Here is a 14291-nt window from a genome sequence, read left to right on the forward strand (position 1 = left end):
GCTAAATGTTTGTTTTTGACTATGTTATACATTTTCATTATATTTTTCGAATGCTCCACATGTTGTCATGGAAAAAATGAAAGTTATTTCCAACAACCAATGAGCAACTCTGCCGTAAATCCAGCACATATTGAATGTTTCGATTGCTGAAAGGCCAGTCTTTTTGGCATTGACAAGGAGAGGCAAGTGGAATGTTAGCTAAAGAGAGAGACTGGTACTCAGACTAGTGCTGCGCAATTTCCGCTACAGTTTCATCCACTTCAAATCAAATCAAAGTTTATTCGTCACTTGCGCCGAATACAACAGGTGAAATGCTTACTTACAAGCCCTAACCAACAGTGCAATTTTTAAGTAAAAAATAGGTATTAGGTAAGCAATAGATGAGTAAAGAAATAAAAGTAAAAAAGTAAAATGACAGTAGTGAGGCTATATACAGGTGGTACCGATACAGAGTCAATGTGCCAGGGCACCGGTTAGTCTGGCTAATTGAGGTAATATGTACATGTAGGTATAGTTAAAGTGACTATGCATAGATGATAAACAGAGAGTAGCAGCAGCGTAAAAGAGTAGTTGGCGGAGGGGGGGGGGGGGGGGACGACGACACACACATGATGCAAATAATCCGGGTGGCCATTTGATTACCTGTTCAGGAATCTTATGGCTTGGGAGTAAAAGCTGTTGAGGAGCCTTTTGGTCCTTGACTTGGTACTGCTTGGCTTGCGGTAGCAAAGAGAACAGTCTATGACTGGGGTGGCTGGGGTCTTTGACGATTTTTAGGGCCTTCCTCTGACACTGCCTGGTGTAGAGGTCCTGGATGGCAGGCAGCTTAGCCCAAGTGATGTACTGGGCCGTACGCACTACCCTCTGTAGTGCCTTTCGGTCGGAGGCCGAGCAGTTGCCGTACCAAGCAGTGATACAACCAGTCAGGATTCTCTCGATGTTACAGCTACAGAACCTTTTGACGATCTGAGGACCCATGCCAAATCTTTTCAGTCTCCTGAGGGGGAAAAGGTATTGTCATGCCCTTTTCACGACTGTCTTTGTGTGTTTGGACCATTCTAGTTTGTTGGTGATGTGGACACCAAGGAACTTGAAGCTCTCAACCTGCTCCACTACAGCCCCGTCGATGAGAATGGGGGCGCACTCAGTCCTCCTTATCCTGTAGTCCACAATCATCTCTTTAGTCTTGGTTACGTTGAGGGATAGGTTGTTATTCTGGCACCACCCGGCCAGGTCTCTGACCTCCTCCCTATAGGCTGTCTCATCGTTGTCGGTGATCAGGCCTACCACTGTTGTATCGTCTGCAAACTTAATTATGATGTTGGAGTCGTGCCTGGCCATGCAGTCTTGGGTGAACAGGGAGTACAGGAGGGGACTGAGCACGCACCCCTGTGTTGAGGATCAGTGTGGCAGATGTGCTGGTACCTACCCTCACCACCTGGGGGCGGCCCATCAGGAAGTCCAGGATCCAGTTGCAGAGGGAGGTGTTTAGTCCCAGGATCCTTAGCTTAGTGATGAGCTTTGAGGGCACTATGGTGTTGAACGCTGAGCTGTAGTCAATGAATAGCATTCTCACGTAGGTGTTCCTTTTGTTCAGGTGGGAAAGGGCAGTGTGGAGTGCAATAGAGATTGCATCATCTGTGGATCTGTTTGGGCGGTATGCAAATTGGAGTAGGTCTAGGGTTTCTGGGATAATGGTGTTAATGTGGGCCATTACCAGCCTTTCAAAGCACTTCATGGCTACAGACGTGAATGCTACGGGTCTGTAGTCATCTAGGCAGGTTACCTTAGTGCTCTTGGGCACAGGGAATTTGGTGTTCTGCTTGTTGGTATAAAGACTCAGTCAGGGACATGTTGAAAATGTCAGTGAAGACACCTGCCAGTTGGTCAGCACATGCTCGGAGCACACGTCCTGGTAATCTGTCCTGCCCAGCGGTCTTGTGAATGTTGACCTGTTTGAAGGTCTTACTCACGTCGGCTACGGAGAGCGTAATCACACAGTTGTCTGGAACAGCTGTTGCTCTCATGCATGCCTCAGTGTTGCTTGCCTCGAAGCGAGCAGAGAAGTGATTTAGCTCGTCTGGTAGGCTCTGGTAGGCTCGTGTCACTTTGTAGTCTGTAATAGTTTGCAGGCCCTGTCACATCCGACGAGTGTCGGAGCCGGTGTAGTACGATTCAATCTTAGTCCTGTATTGGGGCTTTGCCTGTTTGATGGTTCGTTGGAGGGCATAGCAGGATTTCTTATAAGCTTCCGGGTTAGAGTCCTGCATCTTGAAAGCGGTAGCTCTACCCTTTAATTCAGTGTTCAGTGTGAATGTTGCCTGTAATCCATGGCTTCTGGTTGGGGTATGTATGTACAGTCACTGTGGGGACAACGTCCTCGATGCACTTATTGATAAAGCCAGTGACTGATGTGCGGTTTCCTGTTTGCTTATTTCCTTATACAGCTGACTCAGTGCGGTCTTAGTGCCAGCATCCGTCTGTGGTGGTAAATAAACAGGCGCAATTTAAAAAAATTAAAACTCTCTTGGCAAATAGTGTGGTCAGCAGCTTATCATGAGATACTCTACTTCAGGCGAGCCAAATCAAGAGACTTCCTTTGATTTCGTGCACCAGCTGTTGTTTACAAATATACACAGATCGCCCACCCCCTCGTCTTATCGGAGTGTGCTGTTCTATCTAGCCGGTGCAGCGTATATCCTGCTGAATGTTTTCCATGTCGTCATTCAGCCACGATTCGGTGAAACATAAGATATTACAGTTTTTGATGCCCCGTTGGTAGGATATTCGTGATCGTACCTCGTAACATCAGGCTGTGCTCAAAAAAACAATGTCAGACGGAAGGGAGGGTGGTGCGGCAGCTGCCGCTTCTCATACAGATGCTGTTATTTCATCTAAAACATCAGGTGTACGCCGACCCCAGCTAAGTAACTCATGCAAAGATTTAAAGTGCAATTATGTGTTTTATCTCCAGTACATTGCCATGATTATCAGTTATGTAGCTGCTCTTCTGATAATCTCAGTGCGTCCTTGCTGGGATGACACAAGCAATCTACTGCCGGAGAATATCAACACCAAACACATTGGTTCACCGTTCCACGGGAGCGGACAGTACACAGCATACCATAATGTTCTGAATAATGGCCAAGTCTACCTCGCTCCCTATTCCACTGAACCGCATAGGCGTAACATACACAAGTCCAACATTTATCGGAAACTGTTAAACTACCTGTTCACTACTCTCCTGCTCTCCGGGGATGTGCAACTCAATCCTGGACCTAACATCACCGAGCCAGCGACACTCACCAGAGTGGAAAGCAGTGGATGGCCTCGTCCACTGATCGTCGCCGCTGCGGAAGTGGGTGAGTGCTATGGTCCCATGGTTTCTCTCGACTCACCCGGCTTCAGGAGGGAATTTGACTCTTCAAACATATCCAAGTCACTATATGCGATCCCTGACTCTGCTTCTGGTACGCAAGTTGTTTTAATTAGTTCCCCGCATCCAGTGCAAGCGGGAGGGATAGTTAATTGCACTATCGAACTGCCTCTAATCAAAATGAAATAAAAACACTGTCAGATAACACAGAAAAACTTTTTTCAATGTGTCAATCCCTCTCGAGTCATCTGGGATCCACAAGCTAAGCCCAATGGACTACTAGGGGGACACTTGAACATTCGTAGTGTCATTCCAAAAAGTGATCAAGTTCAACATCTTCTCACAGACTCCAACCTTGACTTACTCTGCCTTTCAGAGACATGGCTCCATAAAAACTCTCCATATGCTGCTTTGATTGTGCCTGGCTACAATGTTTTCAGGAGAGACAGGACTGAAGGAAGTGGAGGGGGTCTGATGATTTACATTAAAGAACATATCCGATGTAAACAAATTGAGTGGTCATGTGATAATGGACCAGAATGTATTGGCCTGAACGTTACACTGTCTCTTCAAATGTATTTTACCCTTATTGGAATGAATAGACCACCTTCCACCAAAAGTGTGTTTTTTGATCAATTTAATAACATGCTTAGGGAATGTGATTTTGGGAAAGAGGTCATCTTAATGGGAGATTTTAACATTAATTATGAAGACAAGTCTTGTAGGAAAACCCTCAAACGGATCACTAATACCTTTGACCTTACACAGCTAGTTAAATGGCCAACCACGGTGACTTGTTGCTCGAAAACACAGATTGATTTGGTGTTCAGTAATAAACCAGAGAGAGTGACTAAATCATTCAATATGGTTAATGGGCTATCTGATCATAATCTGACAATTATAGCCAGAAAGCTTTCTAAGAGCAGGTTTAACCTCTCTACTGTTAGAAAGCAGGATCAACTAAGAATACCTAAGAGTGAATTAAATTATTTTGAAAACGCAATTAAGGGAATTAACTGGAATGATCTCTTGTCCTATACAGACGTGGAAGCTGATTGGAAGCAGGTTTTTCTATCCACAATCCAGACTACAATAAATGGTTTCCTAAAGAAAAGAAAATCCAAACCTGGCCAAACGAGCACTCTTCCTTGGCTAAATGGAGAAATCTGGAAATTGATGAAAGAACGAGATTATGCTCTAAAAACAGCCCTGAAATCCAAATTAGAGCACGATAGATGTAGGTTTACCATGTTGAGAAATAAGGTGATGAAAGAAATCAGACAGGCCAAGGCAAACTTTTTTATTAACATAATTAGTGAAGCAAAGGGAAATTCTAAATTGATCTGGGAGAATCTAAAAAAGTTAACAGGGAAAGACCATAGTAACATTGCAAAAAGACTAGAAGTCATGGTGAATAACAATCTAACACAGGATGCAGTCGAAATAGCAATAGCCTTCAATTCCTACTTTATTGACCCTGTCTGGGTACCGACACAGAATCCCTCCACTGGTTTCTTGGGCTCAGTCCTAGTGAATGACGCTCAACCTGTCTTCATCATAAGGGAGGTTTCTGAGTCAAAGGTGAACAGGGTGATTAGCTCACTAAATAACTCTAAAGCCAAAGATGTGTTTGGGCTGGACTCTACTTTTCTTAAAAACTACAAAGAGTCACTCATTGGCCCCATTACTAAGGTCACCAACACATCTATTCGTCAGGGGGTGTTTCCAAGGATATGGAAGTCGGCCATAATAATGTCCATCTTTAAATCAGGTGACCCTGCTGACGTGAGTAACTACAGGCCCATTAGTATACTACCTGTGGTTTTGAAGGTTGTTGAAAAGTGTGTAGCAGAACAACTGATAGGTTTCAGAGCAAGTGAGTGTAACAGATGTGAAATGGCTAGCTAGTTAGCGGGTATGCGCTAATAGCGTTTCAATCAGTTACGTCACTTGCTCTGAAACCTAGAAGTAGTGTTTCCCCTTGCTCTGCAAGGGCCGCGACTTCTTGGTTTCAGAGCAAGTGACGTAACTGATTGAAACGCTATTAGCGCGTACCCGCTAACTAGCTAGCCATTTCACATCCGTTACACCCACCTCAACAACAGCCCCTTCACATTACACTCCATGCAGTTTGGCTTCAGAGTGAAACACTCCACAGAAACGGCCAACTGTTTTCTTCTGAAAAATGTGAAGTCCAAGGGGGCGTTGTTGGGGCTGTGTTTCTGGACCTAAGGAGGGCTTTTGATACTGTTAACCATAAGGTTCTCATCACAAAATTGTCCAAGTTCAACTTTTCCCCCGATGCCTTGAGATGGATGAAATCATACCTTGAAGGCAGAACTCAGTGTGTCAGAATGAGCAATGAGTTGTTGCCCACTCTTAGCTATGATGTGGGCGTGTCCCAAGGGTCAATACTGGCACCCCTACTGTTCATCCAGTACATTCATGATCTGCCTTCTGTCTATACTGGGTCTGAAGTTCAAATGCATGCAGATGATACAGTGATATATATGCATGCAAAGAGCAAACAACAAGCTGCACAAGAACTCACTACTGTAATGGTCCAGGTTACAAAATGGCTCAGTAACTCATGTTTGCATCTCAATGTGAAAAAAACTGTCTGCATGTTCTTCACAAAGAGGACAATTGATGCTACTGAGCCAGATGTCTATGTGTCAGGGGAGAAGCTCCAGATGGTATCTGATTTTAAGTACCTTGGCATCATACTTGATTCCAACCTCTCTTTTAAAAAGCAGGTGAAAAAGGTAATTCAAATAACCATATTCAAACTAGCTAATATCCGATTTATATGAAATTGTTTGACTAGAGGTAGCAAAACTGTACTTCAAATCTATGATACTCCCCCACTTAACATACTGCTTGACTAGTTGGGCCCAAGCTTGCTGTACAACATTAAAACCCAATCAGTCTGTCTACAAACAGGCTCTCAAAGTGCTTGAAAGGAAGCCCAATAGCCATCATCACTGTTACATCCTCAGAAAGCATGAGCTCATGAGTTGGGAAAATCTTGTGCAATACACCGACGCATGTCTTGTATTTAAGATTCTAAATGGCCTGGCTCCCCCTCCACTCAGTACTTTTGTTAAACAGAAAACCCAAACAAATGGCAGCAGATCCACAAGGTCTGCCATGGGAGGTGACTGTATAGTTCCCTTAAGGAAAAGCACCTTTAGTCAATTTGCTTTCAGTGTGAGAGCTTCCCATGTCTGGAATACACTGCCATCAGACACACATAACTGCACCACCTATCACACTTTCACAAAAAACATGAAGACATGGCTAAAGGCCAATCAGATTTGTGAACATAATCCCTAGCTGTGCATTGCCGCTTTCCATGTTGTCTGTTGTCTGTAGCTTGTGAGGTGTGGAAACACTTTGTTGCTTTTATGGATTTTGTCTTGTTGCTTTTGTACTATGTTGCTCTGTCTGCATGCTCTGTCTTGCTTGTCCTATGTTGCTCTGTGTGTGCTCACTGCTCATTGATTGTCTGTATTGTAATTGTTTTTAATAACCTGCCCAGGGACTGCGGTTGAAAATTAGCTGGTTGGATAAAACCGGCACTTTTACTGAAACGTTGATTAATTGTGCACTGTTCCTGTAAAATAAATTGAATAAACTTAAACTCAAACTCAGTATTGATGGTAAGGGCAGATTTCCCACTCGCCATCGGCAGATTCTTACGAGGCACCCCGCCCTGTGTCCTCTATACCTGCGTCTCTTTCTCTTGCCAATGACGAGGATTTCGGCCTTGTCGGGTGTCTGAAATACATCCTGTGCGTCCTGCTTGTTGAAGAAAAAAATCTTTGTCTAATCCGAGGTGAGTGATCGCTGTCCTGATATCCAGAAGCTCTTTTTTGCCGTAAGATACGGTAGCAGAAACATGATGTACAAACTAAGTCACAAATAACTCGAAAAACCACCACATAATAGCACAATTGGTTAGACACCCATAAAACGGCTGCCGTTTCTTCAGGCGACATCTCTTTTTCAAATCAACACCCTAGCTGATTTGGAAAGGCACACACCTGTCTATATAAGGTCCCAAAGATGACAGTGCATGTCAGAGCAAAAACCAAGCCATGAGGTCGAAGGAATTGTCCGTAGAGCTCTGAGACAGGATTGTGTCAAGGCACAGAAAAAAAAAATTCTGCAGCATTGAAGGTCCCCAAGAACACAGTGAGAAACAGGATTCTCTGGTCTGATGACACCAATGTTGAACTCTTTGGCCTGATTGCGAAGCGTCACGACTGGAGGAAACCTGGCACCATCCCTATGGTGAAGCATGGTGGTGGCAGCATCATGCTGTGGGGATGTTTTTCAGCAGGAGGGACTGGGAGACTAGTCAGGATCGAGGCAAAGATGAATGGAGCAATGTACAGAGAGATCCTTGATGAAAACCTGCTCCAGAGCACTCAGGTCCTCAGACCGGGGCAAAGGTTCACCTTCCAACAGGACAATGAACCTAAGCACACAGCCAAGACAACGCAGGAGTGACTTCGGGACAAGTCTCTGAAAGTCATTGAGTGGCCCAGCCAGAGCCCGGACTTGAACCCGATCAAATATTTCTGGAGATACCTGAAAATAGCTGTGCAGCAACGCTCCCCATCCAACCTGACAGATCTTGAGAGGATCTGCAGAGAAGAACGGGAGAAACTCCCCAAATACAGGTGTGCCCAGCTTGTAGTGTCATACCCAAGAAGACTCGAGGCTGTAATGACTGCCAAAGGTGCATCAACAAAGTACTGAGTAAAGGGTCATTTGTGACATTTCCGTTTAAAAAAAAGAAATTAGCAGACATTTCTGAAAACCTGTTTTTCTTTGTTATTATGGGGTATTGTGTGTAGATTGACGAGGGGAAAAAACAGTTTAATACATTTACGAATTAGGCTGTAACCTAACAAAATGTGGAAAAAGTCAAGGGGTCTGAATACTTTCTGATGGCACTGTATATGTATCTATTGTAGGTCCTAGGATACAACAATGAATAATGTGGAACAAATAAATACCACCAAAGGATACCTTACAACTTACAATAATGAACATCTTGTGAAACAGCTGTGAAAACCAACCTGCCAATATTTAAGATTTTAATACATAAACATTGATATTTTTTCGGTACAGTTGTGTCATGAATACATTTTCACAGATTGTTTGCACACATGGCAATCATAGACTAAAATACTGAATTCTGTTGTATAGAATATAGAGGAGGTGGTTGCTGTGTGGGTCGGAGTTTCCGCCTGTCACTTCTTCTCAACAGGCAGCCAATCTCGGAATGGGGACTTGAAGAGGGAGACTGCAAAGTCCAGGTACAGCTGCTCTCTTTGTTCTGAGTGTTTGCAGTGCTAGTGTTTTTAGGTAATCTGTGTATCTCACATATTATGTGCCCAGTATGATAGAGCAAGAAAACGTTTAATCAGACAATGACAACATGACAATAACCGTAGCTGTAGATTATGTAATGAAAAGTTGAAGGGTTGTTGTTAATGGAGGACATCAGGTAGATCCACATCTGGGTGTTGGGGAGAACATCTAGGTTGTGGAGAACAGGAGCAGATTTATAGGGAAAAGGGTAGGAGACAGAGATGTAAACAAGCAAACACACAGGTTACACTTTACTGTGAGAAAATATGATGGATTAGTGCAGTGGTATAAATGGGAGATATGTACTTTTAAACAATTTTGGAAGGTATAGTCTACCTCAAGCTGGTCCACCTCCGACTCAGAGCACAGAGAATCAGACCGTTCCGTACGCACTGGCTCTGGTGAGGCTTGGACAGTCGATGGTCCTAAAGTCATTTGGAGGTAAATTGAAGAGGTACATTTTTATAAGCTCAGCATAACTACCATTTCTTGCTTTCTCAAATGTCAACCAATGCTTAACATACTTTGTCTATTGGGCTTCACTGAAGTATAGGCTGTCAGGGCTTTCAGTGGTCAACCTTCCAACTGCTCCTACTGGGGAAGATTGTTGGCTTCCACCAAGGTAACTCTAGGAAGAGAAAAAATATCAGTGTTAGGGAATCTAAAACTAGCTTCAGGATATTTTGTGTGCAAATGCAAATAGTTATTATCTGAGATGTTTAATATTCACGTTAACAGAGGTGACCCCAGCTAGGAGCAAAAGAGCAGCGAGGTTTCCCAGGTCTCGCCTTCCTTTTGTCCTTCTTACATTGTTGCCTGGATGTCATAGCACTTGGTCCCCTTCTTGATTCTGCTCCGGTAGCTCTCCTTCTGTTTCTCCTGTGCCTTGTCGATATTCAGTTTCACCTTGATTGATAACAGGAATACATGCAATTATAGTTCATTTTACAAATACATTTCTTACATATCTCTTGGAGGGCCAGAAAATTAATTAACACCGGATAATAATTTCTTCCTGGTCAAAAACCACCACATCCTTCTCAGTCCGTGCCTGAAGGTGGTCCTCGAAGGCGTTCTGATCTGGTTTGTCAACTTCCACCACATCAGATGGGGTTTCAGTGATCTGAAAGTACGTTATACAAAAATAGCAATAGACAAACAACAACACTAAGTCAATCACAAATTTGAAAGACTACAGTAAATGTAATAATTATATCTACAATTGCATTGTTTACCTTAGTCAACAGCTGCGATTCCTTCCGTACTCGGTGGAGGCCTGGAGGCTGCTGTTGTGTGCAAAGAGAATTACCTTCAGGTTGTTCTCCCACCGTTCCTGGTACCCGTCAAGGGACTTGCCCTTGAGGGTCTTGAGGGTCTGGTTGGGCCATTCACCAAACCTGGAGGAGGGGGCTAGGAAAGCGATATCTATTGACACTGTAAGATATTGAAATATGTCTGATTATGTACCATGGAAAAACAAAAACAAATTGTAAAAAATAAATAAAACAAACCCTTAGTGATAGAATATAACCTATAACATCCGTACCATGTTCAAGCGCTCATGACCTTGGTCACTCAAGATGACCTCAGGAGAACCGTGGGTGTTGAAGATGTCCATCATCGCCTTGGAGATGGCCTCGCCAGTCTTGTCCTTGATGGGTATCATACAAAAAAAAACATTTTTGGTTCCAAGCACCCTTTTTGATGGGTTACAGAAGGGAATTTAAGGTTAAACACGTTCTCTTCTTTTACTGAATGGGTACCACCCACTTGGTAAAGTGATCGGTCTCCGTCAGACACCAGCTGTTGACATTCCTTGATTTTGTGAAGTGTCTGATGAGGTCCACCCCTAACATTTAAAGTGTTAGAGAGAAGATTACTTTATTCTTACATGTATCGGTGTCATCCAGTATGCAGATTTTCATATTTGTAAGGATACTGACACACACACACACACACTCTATAATATTGAACTCTACTGTGGTCAAATAAAGCAACCATTACAAAACAGCTTATCAGGGCAAAATTTGAATTGGGACAATTACCGATCAAGTGCCATGGTGAAGCAACTTTGATGGGCTTCAGCTCCGGGGCCACAGTCTTCACCCCCTCAAACTTCTAGCAGGTTAGACAGGGTACTGACCTTTAAGCAAAAAGTGACAAATTGAGACATTGCGTGCTCTCTGATATGACATTCATTGAAATCATAATAATTTCATATATGACAGAATGAGATTGATAAACAAAAGCTTATTTCACTTGCCCAGCTGTCCACCTCCTTGACAATTCCTCATGAGAAGAAGTGCAGGTTGATTTTAGCAATCATGGGCTTCACTCCGAAGTGGCCAGCATGCATCTCGGTCAGCACGGCCTCCTTCTCCTCCTTAGTAAAAATCCCCATCCTGTGTGGCTGGCCATCCTTCCCCCGTAGGTACGTGTGATTGCCTAACAAGTTGGAATAGACGAGTTGTTGAAATACCCAAGTCTAAGTACATTTGCACTGCTATGGCACTTTTTGGTAAAGGGACACTATTTGTAATGACAGTCCCTAAATGAGATTTGGATGGGGGGGCCCCCTACCTCGTGGAAAATACACGAATTACCTGCCTTTCTACACATTTTGCCATGATTTATGACATGTTAATGATTTTGAATGAGAGTGACTAACAACATCAATGGGGGCTCCCTGGAGGTAAGGGCTCCTGGGCACGTGCCCTGCATGCCCGGTTGGTATTCGGCCGTTATTAATACAAGTTTAGATAGCTGGCTAGACTAACTTAACAATATAACAATTGTTAGCTGACATGGCTAATTGAGTGACTGTCAGTGACTGACATAACAAGAGAAAAACGGTTGATGCACAACAACATTTCTAAATTGCACCTTGAGTATCTTACTATTCTAAGTCACAACAGTAAATTGAGACCCCGACTGAGTTCCAAAAAATGATTATGCTCAGGTAAAACAATTCGGCAAATCTATATTTCCAAGTCATATTCTTGAAGATCAAGGGGTATTGCTTTAATTGGAATGACTAGAAATCTGACAGACCTTGGTTTTTAACGTAACGATATAGCCTAATCGTATTATTATCTGTAGTACAAGCAATGGGTTATAAGAAGCCTACATAATCAACCCATAAAGTAAAATGCAACATCCATTACAGGCGAGCTATGTAAACTCTGATATTGATTTATCCTGCAATAGATGTCGTTCAATTGGTCATATTAATTTTGCCTTCTTCTAATGCCTCTTAAAGGGAAAGCAATCTAAAAGTAACGGAAAGTAATCAGATTACGTTACTGAGTTTGGGCATTAAAAAAATTATGTTACTGATTACAATTTTGGAAGGGTAACTAATAACTGTAACAGATTACAACCTACCCAACCCTGCTTACTATCTCATAACTGGTAAGCAGATGTATTTATTTTTGCTTGCAGAAATGAGCTTCCATACTGATGTAACTCGATTGGATAGAACTAAGGTTGGTTTTATATTACGACTCCTTGTATTTGATAAAATAGCGTATGGCTATTCAGGGATTTTTTGTTCTTGAATGTAGGTCTCAAGGATTAGAATTTGTTGAACACTATTACATAGGCTATAATATTTTCCTAACATGCATGTTTTTCAAATCAGATTACTGAAAATGTATACATTTCAAATTCAAATATCCTAGATGACCGCCTGCCCAGGTGGCTGGTGTGGGAATATGCGCAGAGGAAATGATGTGGTAATGGTCCTCTTATTACAGTGAGTTGCAGGCTACTTCCTCCTAGGATTTGCCGTAGCCTAGCTCTGCTACATGAAATATCCGCCTAGGGGTTATTACCGTTCGTGTATCGAGTGAAGAACACCAAACCTTATGGAACGCTGGCGAAGTTACTGACCGCAATTTTGCATCACTTTGGATTATGAGCATTCGTTGTATTGTAACATAGTATCGAAGCCGAAGTAGGGCAATGTCGGCTGAAACCGGAGTCTTGCATTTAAGAAACCAAACAAATAGGCTATTGTCGTTGAATTTTCGGGATATAGCAGAATAGCCTGACTTGTGCAGAAGCACATTGTAGGTTACGTCTGTGCGTCCTCAAATCACTTCGTAAGTTTTACACGCAAGGTAAGTTGTTTTGGTTTGTTTTTATAATTATATATTTTATTAGGAATGTGTGGCTAACGTTACCTGTAGGCTAGAGTCCTATGCGTAGCCTATACTTTGGACTTGCGGGGACCCTAAATAGTACAAATGTAGCCTTGTATGTAGCCCACTATCACAGTAGTTTTCTCGCTAAATAAGGCAGTGAGTGGCACATTCCGTCTCTCACAAGCTTTACGTCAACCAGATAAGGTTAATTTATCTATTTGAAATATTAGCTCTATATATAAACTATTATTTAGGTAACTTTTTTCAATCTGGAGAAACAAGAAACAATACATAAAAAGACTGTTGTGGAGGAAAACATTTGTGTTATTATTTACAGAAGCCTAGACAGGATCAACGTTGCCACAAAAACCAACGCAAACTCAAGTATGGCAAGATATAACGTTAGGCTAGATTTGGGTATTTTTTGGGCGGCGATTTTTGATGCTCAGGGGTTACAGTCACTCGTAGGCTCAATTGCGTCAAATTTTCTTTCACTTTGTTAGTGTGCCTTTTGTCATGCAGACTTTGTTGGGAGCATCACTCTTGATCGTGTGCCTCCTTCAAGCCCACGCTGGGCAATAAGAACCACAATGGTCCTGTAGCCAGAGTGGGGGAAGAACTATAAATATTTAACGAGATTGGGGCACACATTGAATACTACCTGATAGTTCACAGTTAACTTTGTGTGCACAGACAGCACACTAACTAATTACTTTTTGCATCACTTGGGCTACATTACATAATATGAACACTTCATATAGCATGTACTTATTAAATATTTGTTCATTACGTTTTGCACTAGTATGTTTTCGGGTTTGTCTTATCACAGAAATGAGGTGCAGAAAAAATGTGATCAAATTATCACGTGGCAAAGAAAGCAGACTGGTGCATCTGAATGTGGTGCATATTCAATTTGAAAGGTATAAGGATTTTTGTTCAATCATCATACAACACTTACAGGTCATTGGTATCATCATTGAAAAGAGCAGGACCTCTAAATTAACTTCTCAAACAGGTTATACACACACACAGTCAGTTATTGGCTGTGAATGTCAATCTTAATATTATCAGCTGTCCCTTACTCCCTTCTAATTGATGAAACAAATAATGTCCTTCCATCCCATGGGCATTGGTGTCTCCAGTGTGTCATAAAGTCTCCAAGGTTAGCCGCCATGCTCAAATGAGTCAAGAGGTCATGATGATGATGATGTGTAAATTCTCTGCTATCTGAGTAACCGGGTTACAGTTGCGACAACTATGTGAGATCATCGTAATGTGTTGAGGCAGGTATGCCTCGCAGCTCGCCCAGAACCTTGAAAAGAGTCTCTTTTTGAAGCTGATGATTGACTGCCCTGCTGTTGACGTTGTCACACATGTGCACGATG

General features: G+C 42.6%; 2 protein-coding genes and 1 long non-coding RNA gene across 4 annotated transcripts in view; 2 read left to right on the forward strand and 1 right to left on the reverse strand.

The window, feature by feature from the left end:
* Positions 1-14291, forward strand: part of LOC139546939 (cytohesin-interacting protein-like) — a 142727-nt gene that overhangs the window by 42789 nt on the left and 85647 nt on the right. The window lies entirely within an intron of this gene.
* Positions 8491-10905, reverse strand: LOC139546943 (uncharacterized). Its single transcript, XR_011669288.1, has 6 exons — positions 10807-10905; positions 10532-10610; positions 9570-10412; positions 9286-9389; positions 9098-9186; positions 8491-8929 (listed from the first exon to the last, which is right to left on the reverse strand). It is a non-coding gene; the product is annotated as an uncharacterized lncRNA (long non-coding RNA).
* Positions 12510-14291, forward strand: part of LOC139546936 (activin receptor type-1-like) — a 37157-nt gene continuing 35375 nt past the window's right edge. Inside the window, exon 1 of one of the 2 annotated variants that reach the window (XM_071355925.1) lies at positions 12510-12882. The gene's annotated coding sequence lies outside the window, so the exon portion shown is untranslated. The remainder of the gene's footprint in view (positions 12883-14291) is intronic. The other variant, XM_071355923.1, reaches the window with a different exon arrangement.

The sequence above is a fragment of the Salvelinus alpinus genome, chromosome 20 (genome assembly GCF_045679555.1).
Source record: "Salvelinus alpinus chromosome 20, SLU_Salpinus.1, whole genome shotgun sequence".
Lineage (NCBI taxonomy): Eukaryota > Metazoa > Chordata > Actinopteri > Salmoniformes > Salmonidae > Salvelinus > Salvelinus alpinus.